The following is a 19,649-nucleotide window of genomic DNA, read 5'->3' on the forward strand; positions in this document are numbered from 1 at the left end:
GAAGGAAATTACAATAAAGCTTTTTTAGCAATGGAAACAACTTTACACGCCACAAGATGTTGTTTGGAGCACCTTACAAATGATTCTGAAACAGAAACATCTTTATAGGAGTTTCTTGAAGGAAATGACTGTAATGCTATTTTAGTGATGGAAACAAGGTTTACACGCCACAAGAAGCTGTTTAGAGCACCTTGAACATGATTCTGAAACAGAAACATCTTTATAGGATTTTCTTGAAGGAAATTACTGTAAAGCTATTTTAGCGATGGAAACAACTTTACACGCCACAAGAAGCTGTTTAGAGCACCTTTGAACATGATTCTGACACAAAAACATCTTGTTAAGCACTTCTGGTAGGAAATGACTGTAATGCTATTTTAGTGATGAAAACAAGCTTTACATTGGGCAAGAAGCTGTTTAGAGCATCTTGAACATTATTCTGAAACAGAAACATCTTTATAGGATTTTCTTGAAGGAAATTACTGTAAAGCTATTTTAGCGATGGAAAACTTTACAACTTTTGACACCTTGAACATGATTCTGCCAGAAGAAGGAAATGACTGTTTATTTTAGAGTAACCTTTGAACATGATTCTGACACAAAAACATCTTGTTAAGCACTTCTGGTAGGAAATGACTTATAAGCTATTTCAGATATGGAAACAAGGTTTAAACGCCACAACAAGCTGTTTGGAGCACCTTACACATGATTCTGACATAGAAATGTCCTTTAGAAGAGATTCTTGAAGAAAATGACACTACAAGAAGCTGTTTAGAGACCCTTGAACATGGTTCTGAAACAGAAACATCTTTATAGGAGTTTCTTGAAGGAAATTACAATAAAGCTATTTAAGCGATGGAAACAACTTTACACGCCACAATAAGCTGTTTGGAGCACCTTGAACATGATTCTGACATAAAAACATCTTGATAAGCACTTCTGGTAGGAAATGACTGTAATGCTATTTTAGTGATGGAAACAAGGTTTACACGCTACAAGAAGCCGTTTGGAGCACCTTACACATGATTCCAACATAACACCTCCTTTATAAAAGATTCTTTAAAGGACATGAAAGTATGCTATTTTAGTGATGGAAACAACCTTTACATGCCGCAAGAAGCTCTTTAGAGACCCTTGAACATGGTTCTGAAACAGAAACATCTTTATAGGAGTTTCTTGAAGGAAATGACTGTAATGCTATTTTAGCGATGGAAACAACTTTACACGCCACAAGAAGCTGTTTGCAGCACCTTGAACATGATTCTGACATAAAAACCTCAGCTATAAGAGATTCTTGAAGGAAATGACTGTAAAGCTATTTTAGCGATGGAAACAATTTTACACGCCACAAGAATTTGGTGAGTTTTTGAATATGTTAAGCCCCTCAAAAAGCCAATTAATTTGACGGGAAAATAATAGAAAGAAAGAAAGAAAGAAAGAAAGAAAGAAACAATAATTCCTTCAGTTTCAATAGGGCCTTCGCCGCTGTCGGCGCTCTGGCCCTAATAATTAAAAATAATGCGAGCAGCGATAGATGGGCCCTTGCGCCTCTGCGCGCGGCGGGGTTACCGGCGGACGCCGCTCCTTGCGACCGCGCATTTGCGTTCACTCAGACGCCGCGAATCGTCACCAATGAAAAGAGAACTCCCTGCCAAGTTCAACGATAGCTCACACAAGACTCTAGATCATACGGTTCATTAGCTGTGAAAAGGGGTGTGGCAAACCATCACCAGTTAAAAAGGAAGTCTGTGCTGATTTCAATGATACCTCAGATAATACTCAACCTTAAACGGGTCAAAAGTTATGAAAAGGGGCGTGGCTTAACCATAGAGGGTGGGCCAAACCATCACCAATGAAGAAGGAACTCTCTGCTGAGTTTATTGATACCTCACACAAGGGTCAACCTTAAATGGTTCAAATGTTATGAAAGGGGCGTGGCTTAAGCTTAGGGGGCGGGTCAAACCATCAGCAATTAAAAAGGAAGTCTGTGCTGACTTCAATGATATCTCACACAAGGGTCTACATCAAATGGGTCCTTACTTATAAAAGGGGGCGTGGCTTAAGCTTAGGGGGCGGGCCAAACCATCACCGATAAAGAAGGAAGTCTGTGCTGAGTTCAATGACACCTCACACGGTTCAAATGTTATGAAAGGGGGCGTGGATAAAGCTTAGGGTGCGGGTCAAACCATCACCAATTAAAAGGAAAGTCGGTGCTAAGTTTAAAAAGGAAGTCTGTGCTGACTTCAATGATATCTCACACAAGGGTCTACATCAAACGGGTCCTTACTTATAAAAGGGGGCGGGGCTTAAGCATAGGGGGCGGGTCAAACCATCACCAATTAAAAACGAAGTCTCTGCTGAGTTCAATGACACCTCACACGAGACTCTACCTTAAACGGTTCAAATGTTATGAATGGGGGCGGGGCCTGAGTAAGTGGGCGTGGTTAAAATATAGGGGGCGGCTTAGTATCACATGTAGACCACACATTCTGAGTTTCATGCAAATCGGATGATGTTTGTCATATAAGGCAGATTTCCTGATGCCAGCGGGGGGCGCTTTGACCAAAACTCAATTTTGGCCTGTAGGTGTCCTCTGGCCTGGACTCTTGTCAATTGGGAGAAATTTCGGGCAGATACGACAACGTAGACTCAAGTTACAACAACTTCTTTGTTCATCGCTAAACACTCAAAATGGCCGCCACGCCACGCCCACACCGTCTGACAAAAAGTTTTTCTTTTAATAACTTTTCATCGTTAAGGTGTTGGGATGGTACAGACCAAGTTTGAAGTCCATCGGATGAAATCTCTGGGAGGAATTCGTTAAAGTATAGCACCTTGACTTTTAGGCCTACTTCCTGTTGCCACTAGGGGGCGCTATGACTTTAAGTAAATATCGGCCTTTATTTGTCCTCAGGGTTGGACTCTTATGAATCCTGAAAAGTTTCGAGGTAATCGGACAACATACACTTGAGTTACATCCACTTCCTGTTTCGGCGGCAAAACGCAAAAAATGGCCGCCCTGCCACGGCCACGCCCTATGACGAAAAGTTTTTCTTTTAACAACTTTTCATCTTTAACATCTTAAGATGGCACAGACCGAGTTTGAAGTTGATTGGATGAAATCTCTAGGAGGAGTTCGTTAAAGTAGGACATGTGGAAATGGCCAAAATTGCATTAATTTCGAACATTTATTTCAAAATGGCGGACTTCCTGTTAGGTTTAGGGTATGGCTCTAATGAAGTTCTTTGTACATCTTGACATATGTGTACCAAGTTTCGTGAGTCTACGTTAAACGCACTGCAGGGGCTCAATTTTCTTAACTTTCTAGGGGGCGCTAGCGAGCCATTTTTATGCGCCTTTTCCCGAAACCCTTAAAATACGTAAATTTTCACCAGAATTGATGCGACCGCCAAATTTGGTGAGTTTTTAAATATATTAAGCCCCTCAAAAAGCCAAATCATTTGACGGGAAAATAATAGAAAGAAACAATAATTCCTTCAGTTTCAATAGGGCCTTCGCGGCTGTCGGCGCTCGGGCCCTAATAATTCCTTCAGTTTCAATAGGGCCTTTTCCGCTGTCGGCGCTCGAGCCCTAATAAACAGTTAGACTACAAACTGACATATTTAATTTTAGCTCTTTGTGGACAGCACAGACAGCAGACTGAGATATTGAACTGTGGAGGTGGCGGGGTAGGGGGGCAAGCAGGAGGAGGACAATGACATTAGGCCAGTGCTCACATGGGTGACAATGCAGCGCCGACCCACATGGGAGGAGGTCAGCGTGTGTTCTCGAGCTACAAAGGGACTTTGGTCAATGTTTGACGCATTACGTCTGTGTGACAGGGTGCTACATTCACGGGTGTGTTTGCGGTCATGTGTGAAAAGCTGGGCTTCCACAAGACCCATACCACACCCCTTCCCCCGCGGAGTGATGGACTGGTCGAGAGATTTAACCGCACATTGGTGCAGCAGCTGGCCATAGTGACGGCTAAACATCAACGGGACCTCGTGCTAATTGCGTGTCGGGCCCTCATGCTGATGGCGTGTCGGTCTGCTACACAGGACTCCACCTCCTGCTCCCCTGTCCTTCTAATGCTAGGAAGGGAGATCAGGACTCCGGCTGTGATGATGGTTGGAAGACCTCCTGATGACCCGGGGGTCCTGCCGGGCCCCGACTATGCCAGGAAGCTCCAGGACCGCTTGGAGTCAGCGCATGAGTTCACCAGAGACAAACTGCAGTTGGCAGGAGCAAAACAGAAGCGGAACTACGACGTGCATAGAGTGCGTAATTTTGAAGCTGGGGAGTTGGTCTGGGTGTACAGTCCACAGAGAAAAAAAGGCAGATGCCCAAAGCTGGACAATGTATGGGTCAGTCCTTGCAGGGTCCTGGAGAGACTGGGTGAAGTGGTATACAGGGTCCAGCTGCGGCCAAGAGGCAGGAAAGTTGCCCTACACCGAGACAGGCTGGTCCCCTATTGGGGTACGGCCACCCCCACAGGGGCACGTGAAATCCGGGACACGGCACAATATCAGCACCCTCCTCATGCCCTCCCTGGTGACTTGAATTCCTCCTCTGACCCACCACAGAATGGACTTTTGCCCCCTTTCCCTGTGGCTCTACCAGCCCCCCCCTCATCTCCTTCTGCCCCTGCCCCAGGTTGCTCACGGCCGTGGAGGAACCGCAGGCTGAGAGACGTTGTTTCCCCCCTCGGGGGCGAGGGAAAAAGGGGGGGGTAGTGTAACGGACTGTGTTAATTCTTCAGATAATGTTCACCAGTTATGAAAGGGGACATGGCTACAGCATAGGGGGCGGGTCAAACCATCACCAATCAAAAAGAAACTCTGCTGAGTTCAATGATACCTCACCAGGGGCCTCATTTATAAAACCTGTTACGCAAGAAAAAGTTGCGTGAAGCAGGGTGAAATTTGTCGTCACAACATTCCTCGCAATAGTCGGGATTTATAAAGAATTTCCATGTGTAAAAATCTTCCCAGTTTTCCGCAACCTTTTGACCACACGTGTGATCGTGCGTAATGCTCCCAAGGTTTTGTAGACTGCCTTTTAGTGAACTCCGATGGTATGCCAATTTTCCAAACCTAACCCAGTTTTTGTTTTCCTGAACCCCAACAATCCCGTTCTTGCTAAACCGACCCAGAGCTGGTCGCGGTGCCCGGCGAGGGGCTGCCATCAACGGGGAGAGGCAGGGGATCCTCCCACACCGTGCAGCGGAGGAAATGCGCTTTTCCTCCAGTGCTCTCCCCTGCGTCTCCCCGTGAAATGCGTTATTTGTTTGATGTGTATCTGTGTGTGTGTGTGTGTGTGTGTGTGTGTGTGTGTGTGTGTGTGTGTCTGTGCGTCTTTATGTGGTTGTATCTGATTGTAGGTGTCTGTGTGTGGGAATGTTGTCTTTCTGCACCTGCTATTCCCACACAAAGTTACCAAATTGTTACATTTCAAGCACTTTCACCTGTTTTGATTAAGTTAAGTGATAATAATGATCCAAAATCTTGTTTCTATTTTTTACCTTTTTAAAAATTGTATTTCCTTGTTTTCCCACAAAAAACATAAATGTGATCTCACAGGGGTAAATGGCAAATATGAACCATAAATGATGTATGTATCATTGGTAATTGAGCTAAATCTGTTACATTACATTATTAAGTTTGTGTAACAAAATATGAACACTACACAAGGGTTAAGGCTTCCAAACAGGATTTTGTTTCGATGTTCTACCTCTGTTAGGAGCACATCTATCTCACAATCACTAAATCGTGTTTTTTTTTCGTGATTGGTGATCAAGGGTTCCTTTCAAGGCTGGAATTTTCATTGATTGATTAACATGGACCTTATTAGGACAAATATGGGACGACCTTGGGAGGAGCGTGAGGCTCGTGCAGGACCGCATAAAGTAATGCACGTCCGTATTTATAATGAGAAGAGTGCATACCGGTGTGCGCCGCAAGGTGTTATAAATCAGAATATTGTTTTTTTGTACGAAAATTCTGACTTTTTTGCGCACTAAATCTTTCAGAATAGAATCTACGCACAGTTTTATAAATGAGGCCCCAGGGCCTGAAATTAACACCCGGCCACGCGCCATATGCGGGTACATTTTGCAATTGGCAGGTAACACTGTCAATCTACCTGCCACTTCGGCAGGTAGCCAATGAGAATTGAGTGATTTTTAGTTTGTTTTTGCAATTGTTGTTCTTTTACATTTCAACGAATTCCGCCATTTTGTTGGATTTTAGCTACAAATGTGGCGGCACATTACGGGGGTAAAGAGGCCAGTTGAAACGAACAACCAACAAAAAGATGAGGATAAGTCAAGAAAAGTAAAAGAAGACGTTTTAATACAAAGTGGACAATCGGTGACAACAGCAAGGTTCGTGAGTGGCTGATTTATGACAGCAGTACAGAACAAATGTACTGCAGTGACTGTCGTGTATATGGCTCAGAGACAGTAAAGTCAAATAATTTTGTAATCGGGACTAAAAACTTAAAATTAGAAGCAATTAAGGACCACGAGTCATCAAAAAACCACTTACAGACAATAATTTGTAAATCAAAGACTTCGCTTCCGGAGGAGACCACTGTGGTCAAGGCACTGACGTCCATGAAAGCAACAAAGTTTGAGAGGATGCCCTGCTGTTTCGGAACATTCATGCGATGGGAAAGAAGATGAGGCCCTTCTCTGACTACGTTTGGATGTGCGAGTAAGTATTAAACTGTTGGTGAGATGGGATGAGATAATGCAACGCTGACGTAGGCTACAGTACATGACAGTGGCACAGATGTGTGCGTGTCCATGTTGGGAGTTGGGAACCGGTGAGAAAATGTCTGGTACCTGGTAACTTTACCAATAATAATAATATTAATTTATTTCTGCTTAACGGTTCCTGAACGCTGTAACTAACAGCTGCCAGGACCTGTCTACGTGACTAAATCTGTCATCAACACAGTGTGATTTGTTTACATACTAGCTGTGGTAGGTCTATATCTGTTGTTAGCACTGTGTGTCTGTGCGTACGTGCGTGCATGCATGTGTTATCAAGCTGTACTGTAAATTATTATTGTGTCTGTAGGGTGGTACTTGACAGCACTTAAATGTGCATTCTTAAAAGTTAAAGAACAATGTTTGTGCAATTCCTGTTTTTCACCTTTATGAGGCAAAAAAAAAAAAAAAAAAAAAAACTGGCTGGTAAAAAGCCTGGTGGTCAAAAAAGTTAACTTCAGGCCCTGTTTCCACATCACAAGAAGCTCTGAGGAGGCCAAAACACTTTTCTGGCATAGAGACAGGTAATAGTAGCTTCTGATAAAAAATAACTGTATAGTTAGTTTAATGCTCAACAAAGGGCTTTTCATTCCACAAGCTTCTTGGAGGTCAATTCACATTATTCTTACATTTAAATAGAGCTTCTGGTAAGAAATGACTGCAAAGTTGTTTTAGTGCTTTTTACAAAGATTACACATCACAAGATGCTCTTCAGAGGCCGACATCACATGTCCTGCATAGAGACAAGGTAATAATAGATTCTGGTAAAAGATGACTGTATATTTAGTTTAATGCTCAAAAAGGGTTTTTAATACCATAACAAGTTCCTGGAGGTCAATTCACATTATTCTTAAGACTCTTAAGAGGCCAACATAATATTTCCTGCATAGAGACATGATAAGAAATGACTGCAGTTTTCATAACAAGGTTTCCACATCACAAGAGGAACCTGAAGAGGCCAAAATAATGTTTCCTGTCATGAAAAAGCAGAATATATAAATCCAGGATAACTGATAAAGCGAGGCTTGACCTAGTCTAATCTGTGCATCCTGGCTTGGTGCGTTTCACGAAGGCCAAGCCAGGCTTAAGTAATTCAGATAGATGCACGTCCACAGCTTTCCTCAAAAGACAGCGAGGTCGATCACAGATTTACTGATGCCGAAATTGTACATGTCACGGGGCGGAAGTTTATTTTATTTGAGCACACTTTTATTGGATTTGTTGTGGTTTTATTTGCTGCGTTTTTATCTTTTATTGCATGCTTTTATTCTGAAATGTGTGGTGAGTTTTTAATGTCAAGAGGTTTTACGCTCTCCCACTTCTTTCCGCTAGCGGTCGGTGTTTGTGTTTTCTTCATTGTAGCTTCAGGTTCTTTTTCCGTGTCTCTTCGTCCAATCTCCTGGCTGCTTCTCCGCCTGTTCCGTACACTCTGTCGTGCTTTCAGTTTGTTCCCTGGTGTACTCTCCTCCATGATTCTTTTCCCATCTGCCTCTGGCCTTCTCCCATGTGCCCTCTTGCTGTTCCTGTTCTGCCCTTTTTATCTAAAGGCGCTTTTCCATTACATGGTACCTACTCGCCTCGCCTCAACTCTACTCGCCTTTTTTGGTTTTCCATTACGAAAAAAAGTACCTGGTACCTGCTAACAGGTACTTTTTTTAGTACCTGCTCAGTCGAGGTTCCAAGCGAGCTGAGGCAAGCTGAGAAGGTGACGTGAAACCCTGCAGGCTGCTGATTGGTCGGAAAGAAGCGTCACTGATCACTGCATTGCTAGCGAGAGACGGCATTTTTAAATAGTTTAGCCAGCGTTGTTTTTTAGCCGGAGGCTCCACGCAGAGCTTTCTCCGTAGCATACAAGTGGCCTAATGGTTATACTGGTGCGCTGGTGTGTGCATGTGTGATGTGTGTGTGTGTCGAGTCGCCGTATGTGTGTGTGTGGGGAGCTAGTGAGCGAGGGAGAAGTGAGCGAGGGAGAAGAGTGATAGAGTGACGCTCTGCAGCGAGTAGCGACTCTAGAGTCATATATATGTGAGAGAAACAAAGCGAGTAGCGACTCTAGAGTCATATATGTGACAACGGTGGGAAATCTGGATCAGTAAACATTAACTATCTCTTTGATATCATGTTGTTTACTGAGAAGGAGAACCAGGAAATGCGTCGGGGATATGTCAATGGGAAAGCAAGCTACTAAGCCACGCCCACGGCAGTTGCTATGACGACCAGCCACGCTGAGGCGATACTAAAATCTGCAATGGAAAACGGACGCACAGCGAGTCGAGGCGAGTAGAGTTGAGTAGAGTCGAGGCGAGTTGAGCAGGTACCATGTAATGGAAAAACGCCATAAGGGCCAATCAATCCCTTCTCTCACTCCCAGGTGCAAGTCATTAGCATGATTAGGCCTGCTACAATGTTCCCTGGCGGAAGTCAACATTAAAAACACACCACACATTTCTGAATAAAAGCATGCAATAAAAGATAAAAACACAGCAAATAAAACCACAGCAAATCCAATAAAAGCATGCTCAAATAAAATAAACTTCCGCCCTGTGACATACATACTTTATACAGATTGAGCAGCAGCTTCTTGTGGAAGTATGATGACGTGAAACACATTATTTGTATAAAAAGAATTAACACATAGCTTCCACTGCTCGCTTTTAATGCAATGCTCGCGTTCCACCACATCCCAAGGATGTTCTATTGGCTTGAGATCTGGTGACTGTGGGGGACATTTTAGTACGGTAAACTCATTGTCATGTTCAAGAAACCAATTTGAAATGATTCAAGCTTTGTGACATGGTGCATATCCTGCTGGAAGTAGCCATCAGAGGATGGGTACATGGTGGTCATGGACATGGTCAGAAACAATGCTCAGGTAGGCTGTGGCATTTAAACGATGCCCAATTGGTACTAAGAGGCCGAAAGTGTGCCAAGAAAACATTCCCCACACCATTACACCACCACCACCAACCTGCTCAGTGGTAACAAGGCATGACGGATCCATGTTCCATTCTGTTTACGCCAAATTCTGACTACCATCTGAATGTCTCAACAGAAATCGAGACTCGTCAGACCAGGCAACATTTTTCCAGTCAATTTTGGTGAGCTCGTGCAAATTGTAGCCTCATTTTCCTATTTCCAGTGGAGATGAGGGGTAAGTTGTTATTTGAGTCAAAGTTGATCTTCTATCAGCTTGAATCACTCGGCCCATTCTCCTCTGACCTCTACCATCAACAAGGCATTTTCGCCCACAGGACTGCCGCATACTGGATATTTTTCCTTTTTCTTTGTAAACCCTAGAAATGGTTGTGTATGAAAATCCCAGTAACTGAGCAGATTGTGAAATACTCAAACCAGCCCATCTGGCACCAACAACCATGCCACGCTAAAAGTTGCTTAGATCACCTTTAGTTCCCATTCTGATATTCAGTTTGGAGTTCAGGAGATTGTCTAGACCTGGACAACACCCCTAAATGCATTGAAGCAGCTGCCATGTAATTGGTTGATTAGATAATTGCATTAACGAGAAATCTTACAGGTGTTCCTAATAATCCTTTAGGTGAGTGTATATCGACATAGAAAATAAAGACACTGAAAAAATTGGACTCTAAAATCTAGAAACTATAAAGATAATAAAGTGATAAATTCCATGTACACTGTAAACATGAATGGAACAGAGTATATTCATCAGTTATTTCCCCCAGCAAAATATAAGGTCAAAAACCATTGGGGTGTCCTCACCCTGTTGTTACATGAATGTACAGCCTACATCACTGGATAGTTACTGGTCCAGTGAACCAAGTCTATAATTTGGGAGGATTGTACAATTAGGATATGTTCTTAAAATTGTACTGTGTGCTACGAATGCCAAATACAACGCACATGGAAGCGGAACAAACATGATCCTTATTGTTAAAGAATTTAAAAAATTTAATCAACTAAAATAATTCAAGGTGCATTGGTCAACTATAGAAATGTACAGCATTGTATGTACTGCCGTTAGTAACAGACTTCATTTACAGCAATATAACAGTAACAATGACATATAATGAAAAAATAATGGTCACAACTTTAAATAATTAAATGAACAGCAATATGCACCTGTTGTATTTTAATCCAGGCTGATAACAATAGGGTAAAACCACTGCTGGGTGATCAGAATTAAATAAATCCTGGCTGTTAGCCTGGTCGGGGGCAGGCTAACTGTACAGAATAAATCTCCATGGTGATTTATGTGCCTCTGCTTTCGTGAAACCGAGTCAAGGCTAAATTCATCCAGGATAACGGGGAAATCCCGGCTTAATCCCTTATCTTGGTTTTGTGAAACAGGCTTCATGGTGCTGTCCGTTTTCCCTCTCCCTTGTTTTTGTTTTGTCTTCTGTCTGTCGTGTGCTGAGTGGGTGTGGTGCTCCCGGTTCTCTCTCCCTCCTCGTCAGGACACCTGTGGCTTACTCACCTGAAATGTGAGAAATATTCAGCAATCACCACTCCTGTCTTAAACCCCGGCTTTCCAAACAGTCTCTGCCAGATCGTCCATTCACCAAAGTGGTAACACTTGGGCCATCCTAAGTGTTTTTTTTTTTTTTTTTTGAAAGTCTGCCTTTTTTATTTCCAGTTGCAAGCTTAGTTTTGACTTTAGTTTTTTGCTCTTGCTCCAGATTCCTGCTTCAGCCCTGGAAGCCCAGTCTGCCTGCCTGAGCCAGTTTTTGATCTGCCTCTTGCCTGTATGCCTGCTCTCAGCCCCAGAGGATTTCAAAGCACCTTCATTACTTTTTGTGTTCAATAAACCTCTATACCTGTTCCAACCTCTTTTTTTTTCTGTGTCTGCTCCTGAATCTGGACAGCCCAGCCTAACCGTACGATCTGGCCATGACGGATTCAGCGGATATGGAAACAAACCTTATCAGCACCAGAAACCAAATTGCCATAAGCAACCAAGGGGTAGAGTTTCGATTCTCTGCCCGAGCCCGAGACCGACCCGAGCCCGGCCCGTTATTTTATTAAGCATTTGTGTTTTTTTTAATCATTACTTTAGCCTAATTGGGTGGGGAGAAAGCTATGCCATAATCAAAACTATTATCTATTTAGGCCAAAGTAACAAATGTGTCCAAAAAGTTACACAAGTTGGACTACAGTTACAAAATGCAACATGTGTCATGCGAGGAGTCTCCTCCTCTCACACACATCACACTGGGGCTGCGGGCTGTATTGTGGAGCTTAAGTGCAACATGGAGCTTGAGGATGTAAAGAAAAACGGGAGAATTACCTTTGAGCAAGTTTGGAGGAAAGTCGGAGGTATGGAGCCATTTTAATCAATTCGTAGGCAGTGACAACATATGTGTCGGCTTTGTTGAGTGCATTAAGTGCGGCACGCTGTTCGCCTATGACAGCAAATAAAACGGGGACTTGGATGATGAAGAGACACATGAAGCAGGCTCGCCAAGGCAGAAAAGATGATAGTCAGCCTTCAACGTCCTCTTTTGTTTGTTCTCCAAGCGTGAGGGCGAGGCAAGCCCTCACAGAGAAATAGGGGCCTACGTTGAGTTTTTTACGTTTCTTCATTCAGATCCATTTGCGAACCGTTCCATTCTCCTGTTGCATTATTCATTAAGATAATTTTAAACAGATTTCTGCAGTTCAAACAACTCTGAATTGTAGTTGAGAACGTCAGACAGCCCACGGATTAAAAAAGTGTCGGGTTGAAATCGGGCTCGGGCTCATAATTCCAGTTAATGTGTCGGGCCGGGCCAGGCTCGGACACAACGTGCACGGGCTCGGGCTGGGTCAGGCTTGATTTTTTGGGCCCGAACGAAGCTCTACCAAGGGGCAAGATGACAAGATGAACAGCTGATGCGGACTCTTGTGGAAGACAGGCAAGCCATGTCTAACCAATTATCACTTCTTACTGAACTGAAAGTCTCTGCCCTAACCCAGTTAATTTAGCTCCCACAGCCAGCTCCTGTAGCCCCGCAGCCTGTTTCCACAGCCAGCCCTTGTGTGATAGATATTAGGGGTGTGCATCTCTCCCTTATAGGATGATCCGATACGTATCTAGGTACATGGGCTAGATACGTAGGGATGACACATTTTAATACGAAACGATTCAGTGTGATACGATTCAATCTGATAGATACAGTTATTTGTTTAATTTACACACATTTATTTTCCGTTATACACTGAAATATGCCAATTCTATAAAAGAAGTATTGCCTAAATTCAAACGGGGTGACTCCATTCATTCCATATGGGGTTAGGAACTGGAGGGTCGCTGGTTCAAGTCCCTGTACGGAGATGGACTGGAAGCTGAAGAGATGCATTCACCTCCTGGGCACAGCCAAGGTGCTCTTGAGCAAGGCACCGAACCCCCCCAACCGCTCAGGGCCTCAATTATAGCGCCCCCTGAAGGGCGATCATCACCAAATGTGGTGTAGAACTGCAGAATGGCATGTCGAACAATAATCTCAAGTTTTGTGATGATAGCATTTACTGCGGCAGAGATATTGCCATTGAAATGTTTTGCCATTTAAATGCTTTGATTTATTTGCCAAAACGTTCATTATAGCGCCCCCTAATGGCCGATTTTCACCAAATTTGGTACAGAGGCTGGGTGAGGGATGTCGAACAATACCAAGTTTTGCTACTTACCTAGTTTTGTGCAGATCGGTCGCACGATCTAGGAGGAGTTAGAAAAGGTAGGTTTACAATAACTCGCGATTTTTCGCGCATAAAACTATAGCCGGAAATGGGCGTGGTCTATATCAAGAGATTCAGCTGAATTCAGGGAACAGGAGGATATGTGGGTTTTTTTTGGGTTTTTTTCTACCACCCTCTTCGGACGACAACTTTTATTTTTATTTTAGAGCAATATATTTTATATACACAGTATGTTACATTCAGAGTTAGAATTACATTCAGTACATTAACGGTTGCCCCACCATGACCATTCACCCTGTTTTAGTGAGACCCTGGATCCATATAAGGGCAGGGGGGATTAAAGCACCGCGTACGAAGCGTAACACATAACACATAAACCGCGACAAGGTCACAAACAGAACAACAGAGGGAAGTGAGACGGGACAATGACAGAACTGACAAGACGGGACTGGAAAGGACAGGTGACAAACACAAGGACGTATTATTAGTAATTGGGTAGAATGATCATATGATGATTCATATTCACGGTTTTCGTGTTTGAAGGGAGTTGGAAAAACATGTTATGTGTGGATGGTGTTGATAGTATGTGTACGTGTGTGAGTAAAGTGATAACTGCAAGGGGAAAAAAAAGGGAAAATAGAATCATTAAATGATATAAATAATGTAAAAGAACTGTAAAAGAGGAGGGAGGTATATGTCTGGTAATATACACGGCTTGTAGTTATATTTTTGTTGAATTTAGAAACGTTAGAAATGGGGACTAGGCGTCTTCTGTATTCTGATTCTGTAGCTCAGGGTGGTGGACAGTGTCTCAATGACTGTGATCCAGAATGAGTGAACTGGTTGACAGAGCCACATGGCATGCAGGTAGTCGTCAGTGCATCCTGAGGTGCATTGTGAAAAGATACCCGTGTTTGCTAGGCCCATTTTGAACATTTTACTTTGGGTGATGTGATGATGATTACTTTATGTTGTATAAGCTGCACTGAATTGTGTTAGCAGTCATGGAGAAGGTATTCTTACAGATTTGTTCCCAGTAATCAGGGTTGGGAGAGAAGGCCAGATCAGCTTCCCACTTGGTTGATGGGAGTGTTATTGTTGTGTTTAGGTTGGAAATCACTGTATATAGCCGGAAGGTCAGTTCTTCTGTGAGCTGAGAGGGTTTTAACTTTGGCAGAAATTGGATTTCTTGATTGATTGTGAGAGGAAGGGGAGATCTGCAATTGGGATGCTTGTACATTGGTTTTGTTCCAGTTCCAGCCACAGGTAATTGTGCTTATGTATATTGATCCATTTAACCGTGTACTGTTTGCTTGGTCGGCCGGTGGGCGGCGGCAATCTGAAATGGAATGAAGCCCATTCACAGCAGACAGCAGAAAAACAGGAGCAGAACAAGTCCACCCACCCACCCCGGAAGAACTACTTTGTAAGTAGCTACAGCTTTGTAACAAGTTCTGGGGCTCTAGTGGGAGTTGTAGTTTTATAATATATTGGTATATAAGTAGAAGTTGGCAGTGTAGACTTTTTGGATACACCCTGGGTTTTTTTGGGATGGGGAACACACTGGTGTCATCAGATTTTAAAAATTGAATCATTTAATAGGTGAAAATAGTTTATTACCATATTTGACAGTGGTTACAGTGGGTAAACTTTGGTGACCATACCTACATGACAGCTGAGGTCCAGAGCTTTCTATAACAGCTGGTCCTATGTGTGTAGAACCTTCTGTTGTTAAATGACAAGCCTTCAAACATGTACTGGGTTCAAGGTTCAGAGGTCAATATTTCAAAGCAGGAGTAATGATCACATGAACGCTGAACAATAGTCAACTCATATCATAGAATGCACGGACCTTTTAAAAGGTCTGTCTGCATGGAATGTGTCTGACCAATCACGGTGGGTGTGGGCCGCCTGGGCCAAAAATGCCAGGGCCAATTTTTTGTCCCAGTCCAGCCCTGTAGCAAACACATCGTTGGAAAAGGTCCTACGACATTTTATTTTTTACTTATCATGGAGACCACTTTGCAGGCGATACTTTATTGTCCCCACAGGGATATTTGCCTCGAGTTAAAATGCTTCACACATAACACTTGACATAGTTTTATCATACAGCTGACATATACTTACAATAAAAAAAAACAAAAATCAAATGTAGCCAGACTGAAGCACATCACACAGCCACAATCTATTACTAATTTTTCACAAACGAGTGACAAGAGCAACCTACACACAACCCTTTGCATTATATCATAAACCCCTGCAGCCTCCAGCTACATTATTTAAAGTTTTAATTGAGGTAGGTCCAAATTAGACGTATAGTTTAGAAATATTTAGTTTACATTACCCTACATCTTCTGCCATAGGATAAGAGGTCATACTTGGCATGGAGAATAAAGATGGATCAGACCTGTGATGGAAGTTTCCTATGAAGCAGCAGCGTTTAGAAATATCAATGATTAAATGAAAACAAATAACGACTGTTAGAGAATTAAACCAAAGTTTGGTCTTTGAGTATTTATTTACATTTGCAAATGGAGAAAACACAGTTTCAAAGGTACACGCAGCACAACTGAAAATGTCTTTCTAACCTAAAATCTAAACATCCAAACATCATATAGTGAAAACCTCTCTTTAGCCACCCCTCTCACTTTATCTTTTAGCATGGCCATAGTTCAAAAGAGGACATCATTAAAAGTCAAACTATCCTCACCTTCCCCTCTGCTCCTGTTCTTTTCATTAGCCTAAACAATAGTTAATCTCAGGAGGTAGAAGCCTACGTAGTTCTCACTGTTGTAAACAGTCATCGGCCTTCTCCACTTCTATCTAAGCAAAAAGTCAACAATGTGAGAAGGTTCAGGCTAGTAGAACTAAATAACTCTACTGGGCTATAGTTCACAGTTGCAGCTGTCCCTCTCTAGTCTTTAAGAGTCTACGAAGAAGGAACAGCTTTCTATGGAGGTTTTAAACAATCTTTAAGCAAATGGTTAAAATCATTAATCAATAATGGTTAAAACAAAATTTGCCACCACAGTCCACCCTTTTGATTACAAAATAAATTTTACCTTTTAAAGATTCAAACCTTATTAAATCATTAATCATTTTAAAAGATTCAAACTTTACTTCTTAAAGATTTAAACTTATGGATATAATTGTCTATTGCTGAAATGCTGTTTTTGAAAGAGGTACAAAAAAAACCCTTTTTTAATTGTAGCAAGCTTTCACGTCTAAGTAAAAATCATTAAAACAAAATTTTAATCAGTCTTACACATTATCGGAAACAATGTCCAAGACCTCATCATCATATCTGGACATACGAAAAAAGTCAGAGGACTCAGTGTTCTGAAGTGCCTGATACTGTATCATGTTTACCATGAAGATGGAGGAAATCATTTTCTTGACAAGTGGGATTATGCAGCATACACAAAAAGATAAATCCTAAAACCAAACATAATCTGCTAAAAACCCTGGACATAAATGTCACTGGTTAATGTCACATCAGACTACTGCCTTATAATTTGTGTAAAGAATGTGTTATGTATTTAAACATTAAAATAACCTGGTGTGAAGTGTGAACATTAACTAATATTACATATACATATCTACCCATACGGCGAAGTCAAATTTTCCATAAAGCTGATAATTAAATTATGCAATGCCATCAAATGCTTCCCCCCTTTGGTTATTTTAATATAAATCAATTGAAACACGCTCAGTGCAATTATCAAAGCTCACACAGAGTGAAAGTTGAGAAGAATCAGAATAAGACTGACCCCTCCTTGTCTCTAGCATCATTAAGTGCTGTCAGAGCACAAATAAAATTCAGTTATTCTATGTGTGTGGTTTCACTGGAAACAGAAATCATAACCTACATCACGTATACATTTCCTAACTAAACCCAAGTCATTCCTTAGTAGAAAATGTATCTATTAGATAATCTTTCAAGAGTCTTAGTCAAACATGGTGTTTATACGTGTCATCAAAATGTGGAAGGTGAAATTACTTCAATGTAATAAAAGATCCACAAGGAACTTTTCCTAAGTTCTAAAGCACACAACAAAATGGCCTAGGTCTTTATACTTAACTTTGTTCAATATTAACAATATTGCTGTTTAGGAATAATTTACTTTCTTTATCAATAATCTATCAGTTGAGTTTGTGTGGTCATGAGGAACCACATAAAGTACATCCCTTTGCCTATTATCGGAACATAAGAGTGGACGTAAGTTAATCATTACAGTAATATTAGCTCTGTACTCGTACTTATTGTATTCCAACCACCATGTTCTCATTGATATGGAAAGTAGTGAACGCATCACCTGTCTTTTCCTCCAGTCACCCTAGTGTGTTGGTGTATGTAAATGTTGGGAGGAATGGTTACACCTGATTTATCATACTTTTCTCTCAACAAAGATAAAATGCAAAAACCATAAATGCAGTAGAAAATCATAATAATCACACTACAAATGTGGAATAACCCCCCCAATGTTCTTCTTGAAGGGTACCTGTTCCAGTCCTTTCTGTCCATCTGCTCTGAAAGTGTGTGTGTTCATCTCAGAGGAATGTCAACAGTTCCTCAAAAGAATGTGCAGTGAATGTGTGTGTGTTCAGAGAGAGAGAGGTGGTGTGTCCTCTACAATTGTGAAGTATATTCTGCTGTCACTGTCAGAGAATGTGCTGTGGTTGTCAGAGAAGAGATCAGTATCACTGCTGTCTTCTGAAATGATTTTAAACAGCAGGCTACAATACCAATATGTAGCTTCTGGTTTTTCCTCCTTGGAAAAACTTCTCGTTTTCCTCCTCTCTCAACGTGTTGCAAACAGTGAGAAAAACTCCAGTTTTCCCTGATTGATTTCAGAGATAGCACAGAAATGCCGTCTGTCAGGCTGATCTCTGAATCGATTTCCCTCGTAGGTGACTCAGCAGAAGATCTGCTTGTCACTTGTTGCAGGTTGTAGAAAAACCTGTCCTCTTCTCCTCTGGAACCTCTTGTAGTGATGTGTGTATCCAGGTGACTCTCCCTGGAACCTTTTGTAGTGATGCGTGTATCCAGGTGACTCTCCCTGGAACCTTTCACTGCCCTGTGTCACTGGAACGATCGCGATGGTTTCTTTCACCGTCTATCTGCCAATCCTTCCTCCTGAAGTTGTTATCACCACGGAATCCCCAGGCTTGACACCTGGATTCTCATGGCCAAAAGAGCAGAAGAAAATTCTCACGCAATAACCTACCCTAACCTATCATTTCCCTTATACTGCCGTGGAAGAAATAGGTGTTTTTTATTATGGGCCTCTCCCTACCTATGTATAAATAAAGAAAATCTTTAGAGCAAAATTCTTTGGAGCAAATCGGAACTAATAAAACAAAAACAATTACTATTGCATCCCCTTACACTACTGTGTCAATCAGGGGGTAGATGATCCTTTTGTTTACAGTTGAACTATCAATTTTGTCAATTTTGTTCTCAGCTAAGCAGATTTTTTCTTAACTATTCTATCACTTTGGTTATTCAAAGTCTTTTAAACTGGAGCTACAGTGATGTCACAACAAGTGTTTCAAACGTCTTTAGAAAAATTATTTAACACTATTTATTTCCCTTGCTACTTTATTAAACCCCTTATTTATCATTGCTATACTATATCCCTCCTTTTTGAGACATGACAAAGCTCATGACTCAAAAGCAATATAGATAATCTGTGTAATATTCTAATCCTTAACATTGTTCTAGGTTTTACAGCAAATCCTGTTTATCAGTAACCAAAGTTCAATGAATAATTTCTTAAGGAGAATTTTCACCTCAGTAAAGTTTTCAACGTCAACATCAACTAATTTAGTTAAAACAATTTGTGATATAGCAACTAAAAAACTCATTAGAGTACGACATGAAACGTACTGCTTTTAGGATTAAATCTCATTTAAACCTTCATTTATTCAATATCACCATTAACCTAAGACGAATTACCCAAAATACATTGTTTATGTCATTTTTTTTATCTCCAGTTTACAAACCAAAGTAACACTAATTACTATCTGTTAGTTCCAAGAATCATTACAAATTAAAGTTTTTAGCTGTCTAAAGCACACCTAATCACGTGTACTTTGAACATCTATTTATCCAAATCGTTACCTGTTACGGGAAACATATCCCATATTTTTTCATTAAACCAAAATTTCACTTGTACTACTGTACTACTCATGTTTGGTTTTAGCTTGTGCCTTATCTGTG

Source organism: Perca flavescens, chromosome 9 (genome assembly GCF_004354835.1).
Source record: "Perca flavescens isolate YP-PL-M2 chromosome 9, PFLA_1.0, whole genome shotgun sequence".
NCBI lineage: Eukaryota > Metazoa > Chordata > Actinopteri > Perciformes > Percidae > Perca > Perca flavescens.